We start from the raw sequence: 23,952 nt of genomic DNA, 5'->3' as shown, positions 1-23,952 counted from the left end.
ATTATTGAAATGTAACGACCTCGGGTTCCAGTATTGTTGACAAGGTACTGAATGTGACTCAGTGGAGCTTATTTTTGGTCTGTTATGGCCTTCAACTACTAACCACACAGCTGTTGTTGGTAAGCGGTTCCCGGAGTGGTGTAGTAGGCTACTTTCAAAGAGGCCAGACGAAATATCAACTGTTTTAATGGTATAATAATTAGCCTAAATATTGAACTGATTCCTTGTGTAGGATGGTTGTTAGAGTAAGTGAAAGAGGCTGGCCTATCCAAGAAAGCTAGGCGACGTATTTATCAAGCGTCTCGAAGTAGGAGTGCATATTGATCCGTTCAGCTTTTAGATCCCCATTTTAAAAAAGAAACAGGGACAAGGGAGAGACCAGTTCCTTTATTCACAAAACATCTCAGAAAAGGCTCCAGGAATACGTTAACCTGTTTTTTATAAGACTAAAAATACTCCAGCTCAGAGTAGGTTTTTAGGACAAGACGCTGCTCAGAGTAGGTTTTAGGACAAGACGCTTCTCAGAGTAGGTTTTTAGGACAAGACGCTGCTCAGAGTAGGTTTAGGACAAGACGCTGCTCAGCAGTAGGTTTAGGACAAGACGCTGCTCAGAGTAGGTTTTAGGACAAGACGCTGCTCAGAGTAGGTTTTAGGACAGACGCTGCTCAGAGTAGGTTTTAGGACAAGACGCTGCTCAGAGTAGGTTTTAGGACAAGACGCTGCTCAGAGTAGGTTTTAGGACAAGACGCTGCTCAGAGTAGGTTTTAGGACAAGACGCTGCTCAGAGTAGGTTTTAGGACAAGACGCTGCTCAGAGTAGGTTTTAGGACAAGACGCTGCTCAGAGTAGGTTTTAGGACAAGAGCTGCTCAGAGTAGGTTTAGGACAAGACGCTGCTCAGAGTAGTTTTAGGACAAGACGCTGCTCAGATAGGTTTTTAGTGGGTGATGTTATTTAAGACACTGCTCAGACAAACTCTTGAGTCAGGAGTAAATCAATTTGTTAAAAGTTTGTCAGCTGGTAAACATGACAGTTTGAGCTACTGCAAAGGAAAGATGGCTGACCTTCGTTCACAGTTATTAGCTTAGTGCAGTGGTTACCAACCCTTAGATCACTGCACGGTCCAAGGCATTCATCTAGTCGATCACCAAACATTTCTGAAAAAAAAAACAACGATAAAGCCTTGCGTTTCTATTTATTATTTGTTTTGTGTTGTTGGCGGCAGGTGCACTTGATTTAGCAGGTATAGTGTCGGAAGGCAAATTGTTCCCATTTTGAATCATTTCATTTGTCTGAAGGTAGAACTCCTACACGCCGGGCCTAGAGAAACAGTGCACCTACAGGCCTCCGTTGGCCAATCGGATAGCTCTGATCACCGTGACGGCACTGTGTCCTCGAGCCATAGACTGTAAAAGAGAACCTTGACCTCACTGCCAAGTTGATAATGTGAGATTTCAAAACTTTTAAAACCATGAGAGCTTCAACGAATACAGCGAAGCGCTGCTGTTTTTTATGGGTATGTTCAAGTTGTTACTCAGCACTGTCACACGTTGTTAAACACTTTTTTAATTTGCTATAAATGCGGTTTCTCCCTACTTCCACTCACGCTACAACCGGCACTGCAGCTGTAATGAATGAGTACAACCGGCACTGCAGCTGTAATGAATTAATACAACCGGCACTGCAGCTGTAATGAATAATACAACCGGCACTGCAGCTGTAATGAATGAGGACAAACGGCACTGCGAGCTGTAATGAATGAGGACAACCAGCACTGCAGCTGTAATGAATGACTACAACCGGCACTGCAGCTGTAATGAATGAATACAACCGGCACTGCAGCTGTAATGAATGAGGACAACCGGCACTGCAGCTGTAATGAATGAATACAACCGGCTCTGCAGCTGTAATGAATGAGGACAACCGGCACTTGCAGCTGTAAATGAATGAGGACAACCGGCAACTGCAGCTGTAATGAATGAGGACAACCGGCACTGCAGCTGTAATGAATGGACAACCGGCACTGCAGCTGTAATGAATGAATAAACCGGCACTGCAGCTGTATGAATGAATACAACCGGCACTGCAGCTGTAATGAATGACTACAACCGGCTCTGCAGCTGTAATGAATGAATACAACCGGCACTGCAGCTGTAATGAATGACTACAACCGGCACTGCAGCTGTAATGATGATACAACCGCCTGCAGCGTAATGAATGAGGAACCGGCTCTGCAGCTGTAATGAAGACTACAACCGGCACTGCAGCTGTAATGAATGAGGACAACCGGCACTGCAGCTGTAATGAATGACTACAACCGGCCTGCAGCTGTAATGAATGAAACAACCGGCACTGCAGCTGTAAATGAATGACTACAACCGGCACTTGCAGCTGTAATGAAATGAGGACAACCGCACTGCAGCTGTAATGAATGAATACAACCGGCACTGCAGCTGTAATGAATGAGGACAACCGGCACTGCAGCTGTAATGAATGAGGACAAACCGGGCCACTGCAGCTGTAATGAATGAGGACAACCGGCACTGCAGCTGTAATGAATGAGGACAACCGGCACTGCAGCTGTAATGAATGAGGACAACCGGCACTGCAGCTGTAATGAATGAGGACAACCGGCACTGCAGCTGTAATGAATGAGGACAACCGGCACTGCAGCTGTAATGAATGAGGACAACCGCACTGCAGCTGTATGAATGAGGACAACGCACTGCAGCTGATGAATGGGACAACGGCACGGCAGCTGATGATGAACACCGCACTGCAGTAATGAATGAGGACAACCGGCACTGCAGCTGTAATGAATGAGGACAACCGGCACTGCACTGTAATGAATGAGCACAACCGGCACTGCAGCTGTAATGAATAGGAACAACCGGCACTGCAGCTGATAATGAATGAGGACAACCGGCACTGCAGCTGTAAATGAATGAGGACAACCGGCACTGCAGCTGTAATGAATGAGGACAACCGGCTGCAGCTGTAATGAATGAGGACAACCGGCACTGCAGCTGTATATGAATGAGGGCAACCGGCACTGCAGCTGTAATGAATGAGAAACCGCACTGCAGCTGAATGAATGAGGACAACCGGCACTGCAGCTGTAATGAATGAATACAACCGGCACTGCAGCTGTAATGAATGAATACAACCGGCACTGCAGCTGTAATGAATGATACAACCGGCACTGCAGCTGAATGAATGAAGGACAACCGGCACTGCAGCTGTAATGAATGAATACAACGCACTGCAGCTGTAATGAATGAGGACAACCGGCACTGCAGCTGTAAATGAATGAGGACAACCGGCACTGCAGCTGTAATGAATGAGGACAACCGTCACTGCAGCTGTAATGAATGAGGACAACCGGCACTGCAGCTGTAATGAATGAGGACAACCGGCACTGCAGCTGTAATGAATGAGGACAACCGGCACATGCAGCTGTAATGAATAGATACAAACCGGCACTGCAGCTGTAATGAATGACTACAACCGGCACTGCAGCTGTAATGAATGAGGACAACCGGCACTGCCAGCTGTAATGAAGAGCACAACCGGCACTGCAGCTGTAATGAATGAGACAACCGGCACTGCAGCTGTAATGAATGAGGACAACCGGCACTGCAGCTGTAATGAATGAGGACAACCGCACTGCAGCTGTAATGAGATGAGGACAACCGGCACTGCAGCTGTAATGAATGAGGACAACCGGCACTGCAGCTGTAATGAATGAGGACAACCGGCACTGCAGCTGTAATGAATGAGGACAACCGGCACTGCAGCTGTAATGAATGAGGACAACCGGCACTGCAGCTGTAATGAATGAGGACAACCTGGCACTGCAGCTGTAATGAATGAGGACAACCGCACTGCAGCTGTAATGAATGACTAATGCAAAGTCTTCTGATAAGCTTGAATTTTATTAATTAAATCTTTAAAAAAATAATAATAATTGGGACAAATAATATTTCACTTTATCTGGACATGGGGTTAACAACATGAAGGCCGACAGGCAGGCCGACAGGCAGCTTGTTCCGACTGGGGTTTGTCTCTGATGGCAGGCCGACAGGCAGCTTGTTCCTACTGGGTTTGTCTCTGATGGCAGGCCGACAGGCAGCTTTTTCCGACTGGGGTTTGTCTCTGATGGCAGGCCGACAGGCAGCTTGTTTCCGACTGCGGGTTTGTCTCTGATGTTAGGTTACACTCTGCTCTCAGTAAGTATTCCTCCTCTGATGGCAGGCCGACAGGCAGCTTGTTCCTACTGGGGTTTGTCTCTGATGGCAGGCCGACAGGCAGCTTGTTCCGACTGGGGTTTTCTCTGATGTAGGTTACACTCTGCTCTCAGTAAGTATTCCTCCTCTGATTGCAGGCCGACAGGCAGCTTGTTCCGACTGAGGTTTGTCTCTGATGTAGGTTACACTCTGCTCTCAGTAAAGTATTCTCCTCTGATGGCAGGCCGACAGGCAGCTTGTTCCGACTGGGGTTTGTCTCTGATGTAGGTTACACTCTGCTCTCAGTAGATATTCCTCCTCTGATGGCAGGCCGACAGGCAGCTTGTTCCTACTGGGGTTTGTCTCTGATGGCAGGCCGACAGGCAGCTTGTTCCGACTGGGGTTTTCTCTGATGTAGGTTACACCTCTGCTCTCCAGTAAGTATTCCTCCTCTGATTGCAGGCCGACAGGCAGCTTGTTCCGATGAGGTTTGTCTCTGATGTAGGTTACACTCTGCTCTCAGTAAGTATTCCTCCTCTGATGGCAGGCCGACAGGCAGCTTGTTCCGACTGGGGTTTGTCTCTGATGGCAGGCCGACAGGCAGCTTGTTCCGACTGGGGTTTGTCTCTGATGGCAGGCCGACAGGCAGCTGTTCCGACTGGGGTTTGTCTCTGATGGCAGGCCGACAGGCAGCTTGTTTCCGACTGGGGTTTGTCTCTGATGGCAGGCCGACAGGCAGCTTGTTCCGACTGGGGTTTGTCCTCGATGGCAGCCGACAGGCAGCTTGTTCCGACTGGGGTTTGTCTCTGATGGCAGGCCGACAGGCAGCTTGTTCCGACTGGGGTTTGTCTCTGATGGCAGGCCGACAGCAATACTATAACATAGCTATCATTAAAAGAAGTGACAGCTAGTTGGTTGTTTATGGTTAACTTGTGGCCAGGGAGTTGATGGGGTTGCCATCAGCACAAGGATCTGCGGTAAGATGCTAACTTAGTAGCTAAAACCTAAATGCAATGCAGAATCCACTTGAGGCCGCACAAGTTCAGTCAATAACGTGAAGGCTACAATGTTGTAACAACGTGCTCAAAATGTTGCTAAATAGTAGCACCAGAGAGCGATAATGTTTCCAAGTAGCTGTTTAGGACAATAGATATATTGTCTCTGGTAAATCACCAGTACAATGTTGCGGATGGTCGAGTTTACTAGCGGCTACTGGCTGCTGCACTGTGTTGCTGTAATCATGGCCAGGCATATCGTCGTATATCCGTCGGGGTTATTATGGCTACAAGCCAGTGGCACCGACTGTTGTTGAACAAAGCTGACACCCGAAAGCAGCCTAAATGTTGTCCACTGCCAGCCAAGAGATTAGCTAGCGTTATTTCCCGTCAGTTAGCACGCTAGCTAATGTTGTTTGTGTGGCTTTGCTACTYGACGTTGGCGCTAACGAGACACAGATACTTAAAGTAGGCAATGTTACAATCTTTATAAAATGTCCCCATCAGATCTTATAAGGAGGACTTACAGAAAGCCATAAATGTAATACATCAGTAGGACTCAATGGCCGAAGCCTAGTGACTGTGTACCACCAGAGCTATAAGATTACATGGAAAAACAAACCGACGGCATAAACTATACTCACTGGTGGAATCCCCATCATCACGCGTAGAGCCACGAAATCCTCCCGTTGGTATCCCTCATTCTCTCTCACACACACAGGTCATTTACAACGATCGCCTTTAAAAAATGAGATTTGACATGTCTCGCCGTGAAAGCACACCACTTACAGTTCTGTTGTGGCCAGACTCGAACAGCAGAAGTCGGAAAGTAATAGTTGTGCAACAGCACTCAAGAATCCCTCCTCCCCCAAGGGTTAACATGAGGAAAGGTTACGGGAGCTGCAACAGCGGCAAAAGGCACGACATCTTGGCTCAACCCATCCGAATGGTGACCGAGYCGGGATTAAAAACGAGCTCCACGGTTAAGTCAATGTGGCATTCATTTCATAACCTTGTGAGGAGGGCTTTTCCAGGCAACAGAAAAGGCCGCAAAGCCAGAACAGGGCAATAAACAGCAGCACAGCGCCCCTTGATCCTGAGGAAAATACGTCTTAAAACGACACCCAATTCCCTATCTAGCTCAACACAGGCAAAAGTAGTGTACTACATATGGGATATAACTCCTTCTCGCCATAATTAAACGTAAAGGACGGCAATCAATGTTATATAGGATTTCATATTGGCTATGTAAGCATGCACTGATGTGATTAGTCTGAAGCCCCGACGTTGAATTCTCATGTCAGGCAGAAATTAATGCTCAGGAAAGTTGTTTCCAGCCAGTATATTGAATTAAATGATATGTGRACTTACTTCTCCGCTTGTCCGTGCGGTTGGTCCTTTTGGAGGAAGGAATGTGAGAGAATATATCCACAGGAGAGTATAATTAAACTTTTCAAAGCGCTCACCTGAAGCATGTGTAGATAGAACCGTGTAAACACGTGCACGGTCTCGGCAAGTATGACCGTGTCTGTTTTCATCTTGTGCGCATGTCTCAGGTGACCTGCGCGTTCAACAGGTGACTTAGTTATAGTCTCACCTTCCTCCCTGCATATGTACCAACCACACAGACAACCGGGAAAGTATGTTCAAATATAATTATATTTAACATTCTGGCTTGTGAGAGGTATTTTCCATGGCATTAATCTCAGACTTTGAACCAGAGGTATCACAGGCTGGCTGTCAGGCAAAGAGGTGATCTATGCTGAGAGACCTAGGGTAAAAAATAGCCTCTACATTTACACACACATTCCTGGTGAGGCTTCTGTAGTGTGGGTGTGTCTTGTGAGTCTTTATTTAACCAGGTAAGTCAGTTAGGAATAAATTATTATTTACAATGACGGCCTACCCCGGCCAAACCCGGACGATGCTGTGCCAATTGTGCGCCGCCCTGCGGGACTCCCAATCACGGGCTGCTGTGATACAGCCCGGGATCGAACCAGGGTCTGTAGTGACGCCTCTAGCCTGAGACCGCGGCTCCACTCGGGACCATGCAGATCCAGTCTGCTTTGCAGCCCTCAATAACTAGAAAAATCAAAACATGTCATAAAAAAAAATAACAAAACTATGCACAGGCTTCATCCCAAATGGCAGGTATTTCCTACCTTTGACCAGAGCCCCATATAGGGGGCCAGTTCAGACACACACATTGTATCTGAACTATTCAATGTTGTTATCCCTAATACAGCTAATATCCCTAATACAGCTAATAAAAACCACAATGTTGATATCCCTAACACAGCTAATAAAACCACAATGTTGATATCCCTAATACAGCTAATAAAACCCACAATGTTGATATCCCTAATACAGCTAATAAAACCACAATGTTGATATCCTAATACAGCTAATAAAACCACAATGTTGATATCCTAATCACTAATACCGATATCGCTAATAAAACCACATGTTGATATCCCTAATACAGCTAATATCCCTAATACAGCTAATAAAACCACAATGTGATATCCCTAATACAGCTAATATCCCTAATACAGCTAATAAAACCACAATGTTGATATCCCTAATACAGCTAATATCCCTAATACAGCTAATAAAACCACAATGTTGGATTGAACAAGCAGATCCCTAATACAGCCAATAAAAACACAGCATACGAAATATTAAAATTGATCACATATTTTGTTTTTAATACACAGGAAGAAAAACAATTCAATAAGTCTAATGATGTCTGACCACGGCTGGGTTGGAGCGTGTTAGCCATGCTATAGTACGGGCCATTTAAACCTTCTAGATGTTCGACTGACAACTGTTGCCGATAGTAATGGTGCGTTCGAAATGGGACTCCATTTATTCACCGTAATAGTACAAGAGGCAAAGAGTACCATTTAGGAACGCAAGCCCAAGTGCCCAAGTCCCTCAGGGGATCTAGTCCTGATAGTGACAGCCTGTTAAAATACATGTTGTGTTGCTATGGCGTTGGTACACTGGGCTCTGTCCAAAATGGGCCCCCCTTATTCCCTACATGGGGCTCTCGTCAAAAGTAGTCACGATGAATAGGGCGCCATTCGGGACAGAGCCCAGGTCGGTTTTCTGCTGAGGTTAAAAATAGCAGACGATGACAACAGTTCCATCACAACAGAGAGGTCTGGGGTGTATTCAGTTAAATGTGAACATTCTGAATGTCACAGATATCAATAGAAGGGATAGAGCAGACATGATTCCCTATTGCATTTGACAAGACATATCTACGTTACATTTTTTTTGTGCTGAATGTTCTGTAACATTACGTCTTCCTGAACAGGCCCCTGTTTTGAGCTCACATGATAGAGGGGTTGGTACCGGATAGTAGGTGGGGTACTGAGTTGGTACTGGGTAGTAGGTGGGTACTGAGTTTGGTAACTGGGTAGTAGGTGGGGTACTGATTGGTAAATGGGTAGTAAGGTGGGGTACTGAGTTGGTACTGGGTAGTAGGTGGGGTACTGAGTTGGTGGGGTACTGAGTTGGGTACTGGGTAGTAGGTGGGGTACTGAGTTGGTACTGGGTAGTAGGTGGGGTACTTGAGTTGGTGGGGTACTGAGTTGGTACTGGGTAGTAGGTGGGGTACTGAGTTGGTGGGGTACTGAGTTGGTACTGGGTAGAGGTGGGGTACTGAGTTGGTACTGGGTAGTAGGTGGGGTACTGAGTTGGTACTGGGTAGTAGGTGGGGTACTGAGTTTGGTACTGGGTAGTAGGTGGGTACATGAGTTGGTACTGGTAGTAGGTGGGGTACTGAGTTGGTACTGGGTAGTAGGTGGGGTACTGAGTTGGTACTGGTAGTAGGTGGGGTACTGAGTTGGTACTGGTAGTAGGTGGGGTACTGAGTTGGTACTGGGTAGTAGGTGGGGTACTGAGTTGGTAACTGGGTAGTAGGTGGGGTACTGAGTTGGTACTGGGTAGTAGGTGGGGTACTGAGTTGGTACTGGGTAGTAGGTGGGGTACTGAGTTGGTACTGGATAGTAGGTGGGGTACTGAGTTGGTACTGGGTAGTAGGTGGGGTACTGAGTTGGTACTGGTAGTAGTGGGGGTACTGAGTTGGTACTGGGTAGTAGGTGGGGTACTGATTGGTACTGGTAGTAGGGTGGGGTACTGAGTTGGTACTGGGTAGTAGGTGGGTACTGAGTTGGTACTGGGTAGTAAGGTGGGGTACTGAGTTGGTACTGGTAGTAGCTGGGGTACTTGAGTTGGTACCTGGGGTAGTAGCTGGGGTACTGGTAGGTTGGTAGTGAGGTGGGACTGAGTTGGTACTGGGTAGTAGGTGGGGTACTGAGTTGGTACTGGGTAGTAGGTGGGGTACTGAGTTGGTACTGGGTAGTTGTTGGGTACTGGGTAGTTTTGGTACTGGGTAGTTGGTACTGGGTAGTTGGTACTGGGTAGTTGGTGGGGTACTGAGTTGTACTGGGTAGTTGTTGGGGTACTGGGGTAGTTGGTACTGGGTTAGTGGTACTGGGTAGTTGGTACTGGGTAGTTTTGGTACTAGGTAGTTGGTGGGGTACTGAGTTGGTACTGGGTAGTTGGTACGGGTTTAGTTGGTACGGGGCAGTTGGTACGGGGTAGTTGGTGATAGGTAGTTGGTAACTGGGTAGTTGGTACTGGGTAGTAGGTGGGGTAACTGAGTTGGTAACTGGTAGTAGGTGGGTACTGAGTTGGTACTGGGTAGTTGGTACTGGGTAGTTGGTAACTAGGGTAGTTTGGTACTGGGTAGTTGGTCCTAGGTAGTTGGTACTAGGTAGTCGGTACTGGGTAGTTGGTACTAGGTAGTTGGTAACTGGGTAGTTGGTAGTGGGTAGTTGGTACTAGGTAGTTTGGTACTAGGTAGTGGTACTCGGGGTAGTTGGTACTGGGTAGTTGGTGGGGTACTGGTAGTTGGTACTGGGTAGTTGTACTAGGTAGTTGGTGGGGTACTGGGTAGTGTACTGGGTAGGTTTGTACTGGGTAGTTGGTGGGTACTAGTAGTTGGTACTGGGTATTGGTACGGGGTAGTTGGTACGGGGTAGTTGGTACGGGGTAGTTGGTACTAGGTAGTTGGTGGGTACTGAGTTGGTACTGAGGTAGTTGGTACTGAGTAGTTGGTACTGGGTAGTTGTACGGGGTAGTTGGTACGGGGTAGTTGGTACGGGGGTAGTTTGGTACTAGGTTAGTTGGTACTGGGTAGTTGGTACTGGGTAGTAGGTTGGGGTACTGAGTTGGTAACTGGGTAGTAGGTGGGGTACTGAGTTGGTACTGGGTATTTGGTACTGGGTAGTTGTACTAGGTAGTTCGTACTGGGTAGTTGGTACTAGGTAGTTGGTACTAGTAGTTGTACTGGGTAAGTTGGTTAGTAGGTAGTTGGTACTAGGTAGTTGGTACTAGGTAGTTGGTACTGGGTAGTTGGAACTGGTAGTTGGTACTGGGTAGTTGGTACTGGGTAGTTGGTACTGGGTAGTTGGTACTAGGTGGAGGGTAGAAGGGAGCTGGAGTTTGGATTGGTTAGTCGGCTTCATTCTTTGACGCCTCATCAAAGTTTTCTACGAGATCTGTGGAGAGAGAGACGGGAGTTGATTCAAGACTGAGTCTCACATGAAGCAAACGTAAAACACAGAATATGTAATTCAATATGCTATGAAAACTAGCCTGGCCGTGGCCAGAACACCAGGGAGAGAGACCAATGAACTGCACCTCCACGTGATCATTCACATCACAGTAAAAGGGTCAAAGGTCACACGATCGCCTTCATGAACAACGACGTGTGAAACAATACCTGGAACGTCGTCGTCCTCCTCTCTAATATCTCCTGGTTTGCTGATTGACATCGATTTGTCGTCAAGTACTGCAGTTGGAGAAGAAATGGGTAAAAATATACATTTTATAGGGGACAGTGTGTGTCTGTATAGGGGACAGTGTGTGTCTATATAGGGGACAGTGTGTGTGTCTGTATAGGGGACAGTGTGTGTGTCTATATAGGGGACAGTGGTGTGTGTCTGTATAGGGAACAGTGTGTGTCTGTATAGGGGACAGTGTGTGATCTATATAGGGGACAGTGTGTGGTGTCTTAATAGGGGACAGTGTGTGTGTCTATATAGGGGACAGTGTGTGTGTCTGTATAGGGGACAGTGTGTGTTCTATATAGGGGACAGTGTGTGTGTTGTAATAGGGCACAGTGTGTGTGTTCTATATAGGGGACAGTGTGTGTTTCTGTATAGGAGGACAGTGTGTGTCTATATAGGGGACAGTGTGTGTGTCTGTATAGGGGACAGTGTGTGTGTCTATATAGGGACAGTGTGTGTGTCTGTATAGGGGACAGTGTGTGTGTCTATATAGGGGACAGTGTGTGTGTCTGTATAGGGCACAAGTGTGTGTCTATATAAGGGGACAGTGTGGTGTCTATATAGGGGACAGTGTGTGTGTCTGTATAGGGCACAGTGTGTGTCTATATAATAGGGGACAGTGTGAGTGTCTATATAGGGGACAGTGTGTGTCTATTATAATAGGGGACAGTGTGAGTGTCTTATATAGGGGACAGTGTGTGTCTGTATAGGGGACAGTGTGGTGTGTCTGTATAGGGGACAGTGTGTGTCTATATAGGGGACAGTGGTGTGTCTGTATATAGGGGACAGTGGTGTGTCTATATAGGGGACAGTGTGTGTGTCTATATAGGGGACAGTGTGTGTGTCTATATAGGGGACAGTGTGTGTCTATACAGGGGACAGTGTGTGTGTCTATATAGGGGACAGTGTGTGTCTTAATAGGGGACAGTGTGTGTCTGTATAGGGGACAGTGGTGTGTCTATATAGGGACAGTGTGTTGTCTATATAGGGGAAGTGTGTGTGCTTATAAGGGGACAGGTGTGTGTCTATATAAGGGGACAGTGTGTGTCTGTATAGGGCACAGTGTGTGTTCTATATACAGGGGACAGTGTGTGTGTCTGTACAGGGGACAGTGTGAGTGTCTGTATAGGGGACAGTGTGGTGTCTATATAGGGGACAGTGTGTGTCTATATAGGGAACAGTGTGGTGTCTGTAAAGGGGACAGTGTGTGTGTCTATATAGGGGACAGTGTGTGTCTGTATAGGGGACAGTGTGTGTCTATACAGGGGACAGTGTGTGTGTCTGTATAGGGGACAGTGTTGTGTCTATATAGGGGACAGTGTGTGTCTGTATAGGGGACAGTGTGTGTCTATATAGGGGACAGTGTGTGTGTCTATATAGGGGACAGTGTGTGTCTATACAGGGGACAGTGTGTTTGTCTATATAGGGACAGTGTGTGTGTCTGTATATAGGGGACAGTGGTGTGTGTCTATATAGGGGACAGTGGTGTGTCTATACAGGGACAGTGTGTGTCCTATATAGGGACAGTGTGTGTCTATATAGGGGACAGTGTGTGTCTATCAGGGGACAGTGTGTGTCTATAAGGGACAGTGTGGTGTCTATATAGGGGACAGATGTGTCTATATAGGGACAGTGTGTGTGTCTATACAGGGGACAGTGTGTGTCTATATAGGGGACAGTGTTGTGTCTATATAGGGGACAGTGTGTGTCTATATAGGGGACAGAGTGTGTCTATACAGGGGACAGTGTGTGGCTATACAGGGGACAGTGTGTGTCTATATAGGGGACATGTGTGTCTATATAGGGGACAGTGTGTGTCTATATAGGGGACAGAGTGGTGTCTATACAGGGACAGTGTGTGGCTATATAGGGGACAGTGTGTGTCCTATATAGGGGACAGTGTGTGGCTATATAGGGGACAGTGTGTGTCTATATAGGGACAGTGTGTGTCTATATAGGGGACAGTGGTGTGTCTATATAGGGACAGTGTGTGTCTATATAGGGGACAGTGTGTGGCTATATAGGGGACAGTGTGTGTGTCTATATAGGGGACAGTGTGTGTCTATATAGGGGACAGTGTGTGTCTATATAGGGGACAGTGGTGTGGCTATATAGGGGACAGTGTGTGTGTCTATATAGGGACAGTGTGTGTGTCTATACAGGGGACATGGTGTGTGTCTATACAGGGGACAGTGTGTGTCTATATAGGGACAGAGTGTGTCTATACAGGGGACAGTGTGTGGCTATATAGGGGACAGTGTGTGTGTGTGTGTGTGTGTGTGTGTGTGTGTGTGTCTATCGAGTCTCCATGTCCCACCCACCTTGGCGTGGGAACTGCTCTGCCAGTTTGGGAGGCTGGTGAAGCTGTCTGCCCAGCTGGCTGAGGATGCTGGCAGCATCTCTGTCAGCTGTTTGTTCTCTGCATGGCCTGTGATGGCAAACGTGTTGGCAGACAGAGAGGCCTGCACCTTGGGGTTGTTGAAGTGGATCACCGTGCATCGTCCTTTATCATGTTCACCTGGGAGGGGGGGTCATTTAGACGAGGGTTGGACACACCAGTTATCAATAGGTCTCCTCTGGTTCTGAAAGTGGACATCACTGGTCCATCCGTCCGTCCGTCCGTCCGTCCATACATACATACATACATACAGGATATATTCAGACTTGTTGACTTTTTCCACATTTTGTTACGTCACAGCCTCATTCTAAGTTGGATTAAATTGTTTTTCTMCACACAATACCCCATACTGACAAAGCAAAAACAGGTTTTTAGAAAAAACAGTGTGTACGTCTGTATTTGTTGGTACYCTTCCCCAGATCTGTGCCYCGACACAATCCTGTCTCGGAGCTCTACGGACAATTCCTTCCACCTCATGGCTTCGTTTTTGCTCTGACATACACTGTGAACTGTGGGACCTTATATAGACAGGTGTGTGCCTTTCCAAATCATGTCCAATCATTTGAATTTATCACAGGTGAACTCCAATCAAGTTGTAGAAACATCACAAAGGATGATCAATGGAAACAGGATGCACCTGAGCTCAATTTTGAGTCAGGTAGTAAATGGTCTGAATACTTAAATAAGGTATCCGTTATTCATTTTGAATACTTTTGCAAAAATGTCTAGAAACCTGTTTTCACTTTGTCATTATGGGGTATTGTGTGGAGATTAAGGATTTTTTATTTAATACATTTTAGAATAAGACTAACGTGACAAAAAGTGTAAAAAGTGAAGGGCTCTGAATACTTTCCGAATGCTCTGTACATATTCAGTGCCCTCCATAGTTACTTGGACAGAGAAGCATTTTCTCCTTTTGACTCTAAACTCCAAAAGATTTAATTTCAAATYAAACAATGACTATGGAGGTTAAAGTGCAGACTGTCGGATTTAATTTGAGGGTATTTACATCCATATTGGGTGAACCGTTTAGAAATTACAATATTTTTTCTGTACATCAGTTCCCCATTTTACGGGACCAAAAGCATTGGGACGAATTCACTTATGTGTATTAAAGTAGTCAAAAGTTTAGTATTTGTGTGTCTAACTTTCTCACTCATCATTATTCAAGATTATATATAATCATCCACATTAAGTGTTTATTGACTACAAATTGATACAATACACTATTTACCATTCATTTCTATTTGTCACAAAATAATCTGAAATACAACCAAAACAGAACAGCAAATTTGTAGAGTCACAAGCTTAATGTAATCATTGTGTGCTAGGAATATGGGACCAAATACTGCACTTACTACTTTAATATACATCCCAATACCTTTTGGTCCCCTAAACTGGAGGGAATAGGTACAGAAAGTGCTGTAATTTTCTAAACGGTTCACTCGAATATGGATGAAAATACCCTCAAATTAAATCCGACAGTCTGCACTTTAACCTCCAGTCATTGTTTGATTTGAAATCAAATCTTTTGGAGTGTAGAGTCAAAAGAAGAAGAAGAAAATCCATAATTGTCCCAGAATGCACCGTAAATTAGTTTTGTCGGAACAGTTGAATTAAAGAATAGGAGCAGAAAAAAACCCATTAGGAGAGAACTGCCAGCTGTGTTTCCACACGGGGAAGTGGACTGGCAATATAAGAACACTGATAACATAAATAACACTTTGGAGAAAAGTGTGATGAAGTGATCGTTTGGCATACCTCCTCAATACCAGAGATGTTGTTCACTGCCAGTTTCTTCAAGGAACTCTGGAGTTTTTTGTCGTCGGCTGTTGCCGTTCTGTGAACCACCTTCTTCTTCCTACGAGCTGTTCCCTGAGGACAACAAACAGGTAAAGGTCAACATGTCCTTCTTTCCTACGAGCTGTTTCCCTGAGGACAACAAACAGGTAAGGTCAACATGTCCTTCTTCCTACGAGCTGTTCCCTGAGGACAACAAACAGGTAAAGGTCAACATGTCCTTCTTCCTACGAGCTGTTCCCTGAGGACAACAAACAGGTAAAGTCAACATGTTTTCTTCTTCCTACGAGCTGTTCCCTGAGGACACACAAACAGGTAAAGTATCAACATGTTTCTTCTTCCTACGAGCTGTTCCCTGAGGACAACAAACAGGTAAAGGTCAACATGTCCTTCTTCCTACGAGCTGTTCCCTGAGGACGAACAAACAGGTAAAGGTCAACATGTCCTTCTTCCTACGAGCTGTTCCCGTGAGGACAACAAACAGGTAAAGGTCAACATGTCCTTCTTCCTACGAGGCTGTTCCCTGAGGACGACAAACAGGTAAAGGTCAACATGTCCTTCTTCCTACGAGCTGTTCCCTGAGGCAACAAACAGGTAAAGGTCAACATGTCCTTCTTCCTACGAGCTGTTCCCGTGAGACGAAAAACAGGTAAAGGAACATGTCCTTCTTCCTACGAGCTGTTCCCTGAGGACAACAAACAGGTAAAGGTCAACATGTCTTTCTTCCACGAGCTGTTCCCTGAGGACGACAAACAGGTAAAGGTCAACATGTCCTTCTTCCTACGAGCTGTCCCTGAGGACAACAACAGGTAAAGGTAACATGTCCTTCTTCCTACGAGCTGTTCCCTGAGGACGACAAACGGTAAAGGTCAACATGTCCTTCTTCCTACGAGCTGTTCCCTGAGGACGACAAACAAGTAAAGGTCAACATGTCCTCTCCTACGAGATGTTCCCTGAGGACAACAACGGTAAAGGTCAACATGTCCTTCTTCCTACGAGCTGTTCCCTGAGGACGACAAACAGGTAAAGGTCAACATGTCCTTCTTCCTACGAGATGTTCCCTGAGGACAACAAACAGGTAAAGGTCAACATGTCCTTCTTCCTACGAGCTGTTCCTGAGGACGACAAACAGGTTATAAGGTTGATGTCACTTGTACCAAGTACAGTGAAATGCCTTTCTGCAAGCGACAAAACCCAACAATGCATAGGGGGAGGAGACAGGATACTGGAGTGATGGAGGTAGATATGTATAGGGGGAAGGTGACAGGGATACTGGAGTGATGAGGTAGATATGTATAGGGGAAGGAGACAGGTACTGGAGTGATGGAGGTAGATATGTATAGGGGAAGGAGAAGGGATACTGGAGTGATGGAGGTAGATATGTATAGGGGAAAGGTGACAGGGATACTGGAGTGATGGAGGTAGATATGTATAGGGGTAAGGAGACAGGGATACTGGAGTGATGGAGGTAGATATGTATAGGGGGAGGAGACAGGGATACTGGAGTGATGGAGGTAGATATGTATAGGGGGAAGGAGACAGGGATACTGGAGTGATGGAGGTAGATATGTATAGGGGGGAAGGAGACAGGGATACTGGAGTGATGGAGGTAGATAGTATAGGGGAAGGGGACAGGGATACTGGAGTGATGGAGGTAGATATGTTAGGGGAAGGTGACAGGGATACTGGAGTGATGGAGGTAGATATGTATAGGGGGAAGGGGACAGGGATACTGGAGATGATGGAGGTAGATATGTATAGGGGGAAGGAGACAGGGATACTGGAGTGATGGAGGTAGATAGTGATAGGGGAAAGGTGACAGGGATACTGGAGTGATGGAGGTAGATATGTATAGGGGGAAGGAGACAGGGATACTGGAGTGATGGAGGTAGATATGTATAGGGGAAGGGACAGGGATACTGGAGTGATGGAGGTAGATTGTATAGGGGGAAGGAGACAGGGATATCTGGAGTGATGAGGTAGATATGTTATGGGGAAGGAGCAGGGATACTGGAGTGATGGAGGTAGATATGTATAGGGGGAAGAGACAGGGATACTGGAAGTGATGAGGTAGAATATGTATAGGGGAAGGGGAACAGGGATACTGGAGTGATGGAGGTAGATATGTATAGGGGGAAAGGGGACAGGGATACTGGAGTAATGGAGGTAGATATGTATAGGGGGAAGGGACAGGGATACTGGAGTGATGGAGGTAGATATGTATAGGGGTAAGGGGACAGGGATACTGGAGTGATGGAGGTAGATATGTATAGGGAAGGAGACAGGGATACTGGAGTGATGGAGGTAGATATGTATAGGGGGAAGGAGACAGGGATACTGGAGTGATGGAGGTAGATATGTATAGGGGAAGGGACAGGATACCGAGTGATGGAGGTAGATATGTATAGGGGAAGGATACAGGATACTGGAGATGGAGGTAGATATGTAGTTGATGATAATCCAAGTCATATTAGCAAAACAATGCGATAGTTGATCATCCTAGTCATATTACCAACCCATGCTAGTTGATGATATCCTAGTCATATTACCAACTCGTGCTAGTTGATGATAATCCTAGTCATTTAGCAACCCATGCTAGTTGATGATAATCCTAGTCATATTAGCAACCATGCTAGTTGATGATAATCCTAGTCATATTAGCATCCCATGCTAGTTGATGATAATCCTAGTCATATTAGCAACCCATGCTAGTTGATGATAATCCTAGTCATATAGCAACCCATGCTAGTTGATGATAATCCTAATCATATTAGCAACCCATGTTAGTTATGATATCCTAGTCAATTAGCATCCCATGCTAGTTGATGATAATCCTAGTCATAATTAGCAACCCATGCTAGTTGATGATAATCCTAGTCATATTAGCAACCCTGCTAGTTGATGATAATCCTAGTCATATTAGCATCCCATGCTAGTTGATGATAATCCTAGTCATATTAGCATCCCATGCTAGTTGATGATAATCCTAGTCATATTAGCATTACACGCTAGTTGATGCATCTTTAGATCTCCCCTTTTTCAAAATGCTCCCACTAATTGCATTATGAAACAGACATTGGAGCTTAGCCTACTACCTTGTGTGCTTGTAATGTGAAGAAATAATAGTTGATCAACATTCTAAGATAAACGTTTTGATCTGTTGCATCAGACTCATGTAACCCAGGTCTACTGGTTGTATGAATTTGGGATCCATCGTCCCACAACTGTCCCAGAGGCTGTTTGGAATAGGACATTTCTTTCTCACACAGCACAACAAGCTGACCAATAAGAATAGGTCAACTTTCCTACTATGGGGGATAGTAGATTGACAGGCAAGTAATTCTGCTGTTCGTTACTCATCTTGTTGGCTAGTGATTCTGCTGTTCGTCTACTGGTCTTGTTGGCTACGTGCATTCCTGCGGTTGCGTGTAACTGGTCTTGTTGGCTAGTGATTCTGCTGTTCGTTACTGGTCTTGTTGGTTAGTGATTCTGCTGTTCGTTACTCATCTTGTTGGCTAGTGATTCTGCTGTTTGTTACTGGTCTTGTTGGTGATGAAAAGTCAATGTGGACAGGTATTCTAACATCCTCATGGTGTCATCAGAATTCAATCAGGAGGACCGCACATCATTCCATTCTCAACTAGCACGTTCTGTTAAACTCAATTACCATAATCTACATGTGACTTCTGTCATTCTGAGCACCGTGGGTGGACGCCCTAATCAGGTTAATCATTCTGAGCACCGTGGGTGGACGCCGTAATCAGGATACGTACCCAACGCATACGGATTCGGCAAATTTCTCAAATGTTCAGTAAATTAAAATGCTGACCTGCGGCCACAGAAACCCTGCCCAGGGTCCTATTTTTTGCTTGGAGGGGGATAATGGTGTTGAACGCTGAGCTGTAGTCAATRAACAGCATTCTTACAGGTGGGTGAGGGGCAGTGTGGAGCGCAATAGAGATCGCATCGTCTATGGATCTGTTGGGGCTGTTGGAGTGGGTCAAGGGATGTCTGGGATGATGGAGTTGAAGTGTGTCATAGCCAGCCTTCCAAAGCACTTCTTGATTACAGATGTGAGTACTACAGCGTGGTTTTCATTGTGGCATGAAGCTTTAGAGTTCATGGCGGACAAGAACAACAAGTGAAGACAACAGCTTGTGGTCACATTATTCCAGTGGGACCGGGTACAAACAAGAGAAACACTGCAGAGCAGCCATGAATGGAGAATGGATACAACCATAGAGTACCTTTGGATACAACACACACAGTGAACACGGATAGAATCTTCTGCACATTGGTTAGACTCAGAGCCCAGGGAAATGTATACGAGTCTTCAATCAAAACATTTCTCAACTCATTTTGAACCATCTCAGGTCAGTATAATGGGAGTTAGAAGCCTAACTTACAACCGTCATAAACTTAAGCAATTTTGAAGAATTTTGAATCCAGGCTGTATCACAACAGGCCGTGATTGGGAGTCCCGTAGGGCGGCGCACAATTAGCCCCAGCGTCGTCCGGGTTTGGCTGGTGTAGACCGTCATTGTAAATAAGGATTTGTTCTTAACTGACTTGCCTAGTTAAATAAAGGTCCCAATTGAAATAATAACCGGTTAGTGATATCCTGAGTGTCAACAGCGCCATCTATCTGTGGAGGGGAGACAGCACAGGAGGATGCCCCTACTCAACAGTAGGAGACAAAACCCTGGGCCCCATAGTCCAGCCACACAGGCCCCAGGCTGAATGGGCCAAAGCATCTGTCCATAATAGGAATGCTGAACTCAGGGAAACAGGACTGGCAGCTGCCTTATCACATCTAACTCCCTTCAACCAGGCAGTTAGGCAGCAGTTGGTTTGGTAACCTTCAACCCAACCCATTACATTGACCTATATACTAGGCAGTGTCAAAGAAAGGCCCAAAAAATTGTCAAAGACTCCAGTCCCCCAAGTCAGAGTGTTCTCTCTGCTACCGCACGGCAAACGGTACCGGAGCACCAAGTCTTGGACCAAAAGGCTCCTTAACAGCTTCTACCTCCAAGCCATCAGACTGCTGAACAACTAATAAAATGACCACCCGGACTATTTACATTGTCCCCTTTTGTTTTTACACTGCTGCTACTCGCTGTTTATTATCTATGCATAGTCACTTTACCTTGGCTAACCTGTACCCCCCCGCACATTAACTCAGTACTGGTACATAGCCATGTTATTGTTATGTAATTATCTTGTTACTTTTTTTTTTTTTTACTTCAGTTTATTTACTAAATATTTTCTTAACTCTATTTCTTGAACTGCATTTTTGTTTAAGGGCTTGTAAGTACGCATTTCACAGTAAGGTCTACACCCGCACATGTGACATACAATTTGATTTGATTACCAGATATGGAAAAGTGAAAAAGTGAACTCATGGCTGTGTCATAATGAAATGTAAATCCAAATGTAGAGATAGTAGTTAGTTACCTTTCCACCTATCCGGACCTGGGCCTGAAGTTTGGCGAGTTTCTCTTGGTTCATGGCTTTATCTGATCAAGGGAGGGACAGACAATATTTCCATGAATTAATTTACAACGAAAACGTATGCACACTCACTACTGAATGAATGTAATCTGTTTCAATCACTGAATCTATTATCTTACTACAGGTTTATCCTTAACCACTGTGGAAGTTTTGAATTGACCTAAGTTACAAATGAAGGAAGCTGTTGAGTAAACTGACAGTTGAGCTGGCTATATATCCATCGAGCTATTTAGTTAAAGTTAGCTAGATAACATTGTTAGTAACAAGCAAGCTAGCTAGTAATTACCGCTAGCTAGATAAACCCCTAGTTAAAACATTAACACTCAGCCATAAAATATGTAGTTACCTATCTAGCTGTCATTTAGTAAGTTAACCAATTTTATTTTTATTTCATTCATTTCTAAAAGTAACAAAAGGTTCAGAGATTATTGGCGATGTGTCTAGCTAACTATTTAGATAACGGTTAACGTTACTGCATAAGCCATAGCTAAGCTAACTAGCTAGGTAACCTAGCCAGCAAGCCAGACATGTCAACAACACAATGTGATGCTCAAAGCAAACCGACAGAAACGTTTCTTATTTTAGGGCTGTTATCTTTGTTTTACAGTCCATAGTCCCAGTTGAATCATTTACCCGTGTAAAGACAGCGTAGGTAGCTTGTTGTATTGATCCGTCACACGGTACAGCACCTCTATCCAGACAGGTCCACAGCACAACTGGGACGCAGCAGGMACCACGCGATTGGTGAATGGCGACGATGGCCAATTGGAAATTTATTTTCTCACCGCAAGGTGACAATATTTCTTGGTTTGTGATTTTCAGCAAAAGGGTAATTGCTGTTCAGGTTGAATACCTGAAGAAAATTCATGTAGTTAGTGCCCGGGTGAATGGTGAAAAATAAAAACGTCTTTCAGTCTTATTTTTTGATAAAGAGCAAATACCTACGCATGTGAAGCTTGGTTACTCTCACCGCGGTAAGAGTTTTTGTCCCCWAACCATTGCAGTGTTAGAATTCTAAAGGATTTGGCCATGTTTCAAGTGTCTGCAGACGGACAGAGTATATTGAAGAACGGTGTTACAAAAATCGCTGAAGTTGGAGACTTATATCTCCCTCACTAACTTTAAACATCAGCTATCTGAGCAGCTTACTGATCGCTGCAGCTGTACATAGCCCATCTGTAAATAGCCCATCCAACTACCTACCTCATCCCCATATTGTTTTTATTTACTTTTTTACTCTTTTGCACATCAGTATTTCTACTTGCACATCATCATCTGCACATCTATCACTCCAGTGTTAATTTGGTCAATTGTAATTACTTCGCCACTATGGCCTATTTATTGCCTTACCTCCTTACTCCATTCGCACACACTGTATATAGATTTTTCTATTGTGTTATTGACCATACCTTTGTTCATCCGATGTGTAACTCTGTGTTGTTTGTGTATCACTGCTTTGCTTTATCTTGGCCAGGTCGCAGTTGTAATTGAGAACCTGTTCTCAACTGGCCTACCTGGTTAAATAAAGGTGAAATRAAAATTAATTAATAAAACAACAAAGTGCTGTACAGAAACCCAGCCTAAAACCCCAAACACCAAGCAATGCAGGTGTAGAAGCACAGTGGCTAGGAAAAACTCCCTAGAAAGGCAGGAACCTAGGAAGAAACCTAGAGAGGAACCAGGCTATGAGGGRTGRCCAGTCCTCTTCTGGCTGTGCCGGGTGGAGATTATAACAGAACATTGCCAAGATGTTCAAACTTTCATAGATGACCAGCAGGGTCAAATAATAATAATAATAATAATCATCACAGTGGTTGTAGAGGGTGCAACAGGWCAGCACCTCAGGAGTAAAATCATAGTTCACACATCATGTAGCATAGCCCACAGGCCTATATGTTTTGATAAAGTTTGTATCACAACCAAAGTGGCCAAATTCATATATATAGACTGTATTCTAGTCMAGTCCATCCTATTCAACTATTGCTGTACATATACTATTCTATCATATTCTTCACATATACTATATATTCTATCCACGTACTGTCCATAATGTCTATACATACCATCACATATATGTTTACACACACAGCGGACTCCGACTTTAATCGTCCAAATATTTCTATATTTTTTAATTCCTGTCTTTTACTTTTAGATGTGTGTGTATTGTTAGATATTACTGCACTGTTGGAGCTAGAAGGACAAGCATTTCGCTACATAACATCTGCTAAACACGTGTATGYGACCAATAACATGTGATTTGATTTGAAATAACTCCAATACGTAACCTATAGACCTTCGTACAAAAAGACCGTTCAATGCACGACTGAGATCGATCGTATAGTGTAGACTAGTCCTAGGCTWTACCAGATACGTTTCTTCTTTCTTTGCATGGCCGTTTTATTAACACGTTCCATGCAATTCTACAACACTTTATATGACTGGAGACATGATAGCAGAATCTTTTTGAATAACACAAATTACAGGGTAGCCTTTGTAAGCGATGTGAAATGGCTAGTTAGTTAGCGGTGGTGCGCGCTAATAGCGTTTCAATCGGTGACGTCACTCGCTCTGAGACCTTGAAGTAGTTGTTCCCCTTGCTCGGCTTTTGTGGAGCAATGGGTAACGATGCTTCGAGGGTGACTGTTGTCGATGTGCAGAGGGTTCCTGGTTCGAGGCGAGGAGAGGGACGGAAGCTATACTGTTACACCTACTCTTCCAGCCCAGCCTCTGCTGGTGCCAATAAGAAAGGCCTTACTGTAACGACCTGGGTGTCGGGGGGTGTGAAATCAGACGCAGGAACAGCAGAGCTTCAATACGGTGATTTTTAATTCCCAACCGGCAAACCAAAATGTCCAACACGGACTTACTGGGTGTCATAAACACCTGTCTACAAACACGGGAGACAAACCCAGTATACAATACAATAAACCACTCCCGAAATCCACAGCTACAGACGAACAATCCCGCACAAAGAAGCATACAAGCTGGCTGACTAATAAAGCCACACTAATTACCAATTAACTCAAACCAGGTGATACAAATAAACACATAAGGAGGGGGAGGAAAAAGAGTCAGTGGCAGCTAATAGGCCGGTGACGACGACCGCCGAGCGCCACCAGAACGGGAAGGAGAGCCTGCCTCGGTTGAAGTCGTGACA

General features: G+C 45.1%; 2 long non-coding RNA genes and 1 pseudogene across 2 annotated transcripts; 1 reads left to right on the top strand and 2 right to left on the bottom strand.

Moving 5' to 3' along the window:
• Positions 1-7,902: 7,902 nt before the first annotated feature.
• LOC139025927 (uncharacterized) lies at positions 7,903-8,884 on the bottom strand. Its single transcript, XR_011477601.1, has 2 exons — positions 8,749-8,884; positions 7,903-8,639 (listed from the first exon to the last, which is right to left on the bottom strand). It is a non-coding gene; the product is annotated as an uncharacterized lncRNA (long non-coding RNA).
• Positions 8,885-9,611: 727 nt separating this feature from the next.
• Positions 9,612-10,647, top strand: LOC139025926 (uncharacterized). The gene is made up of 4 exons (XR_011477600.1): positions 9,612-9,638; positions 9,967-10,051; positions 10,418-10,444; positions 10,590-10,647. It is a non-coding gene; the product is annotated as an uncharacterized lncRNA (long non-coding RNA).
• LOC112076097 (transcription factor BTF3 homolog 4-like) lies at positions 10,619-21,572 on the bottom strand (annotated as a pseudogene).
• Between the last annotated feature and the right edge of the window lie 2,380 nt (positions 21,573-23,952).

This window comes from Salvelinus sp. IW2-2015, unplaced genomic scaffold (genome assembly GCF_002910315.2).
Source record: "Salvelinus sp. IW2-2015 unplaced genomic scaffold, ASM291031v2 Un_scaffold3570, whole genome shotgun sequence".
In the NCBI taxonomy this organism is placed as follows: Eukaryota; Metazoa; Chordata; class Actinopteri; order Salmoniformes; family Salmonidae; genus Salvelinus; species Salvelinus sp. IW2-2015.
Note: the sequence above shows the minus strand (reverse complement) of the source record. Positions and strands in the feature narration are given on the sequence as shown.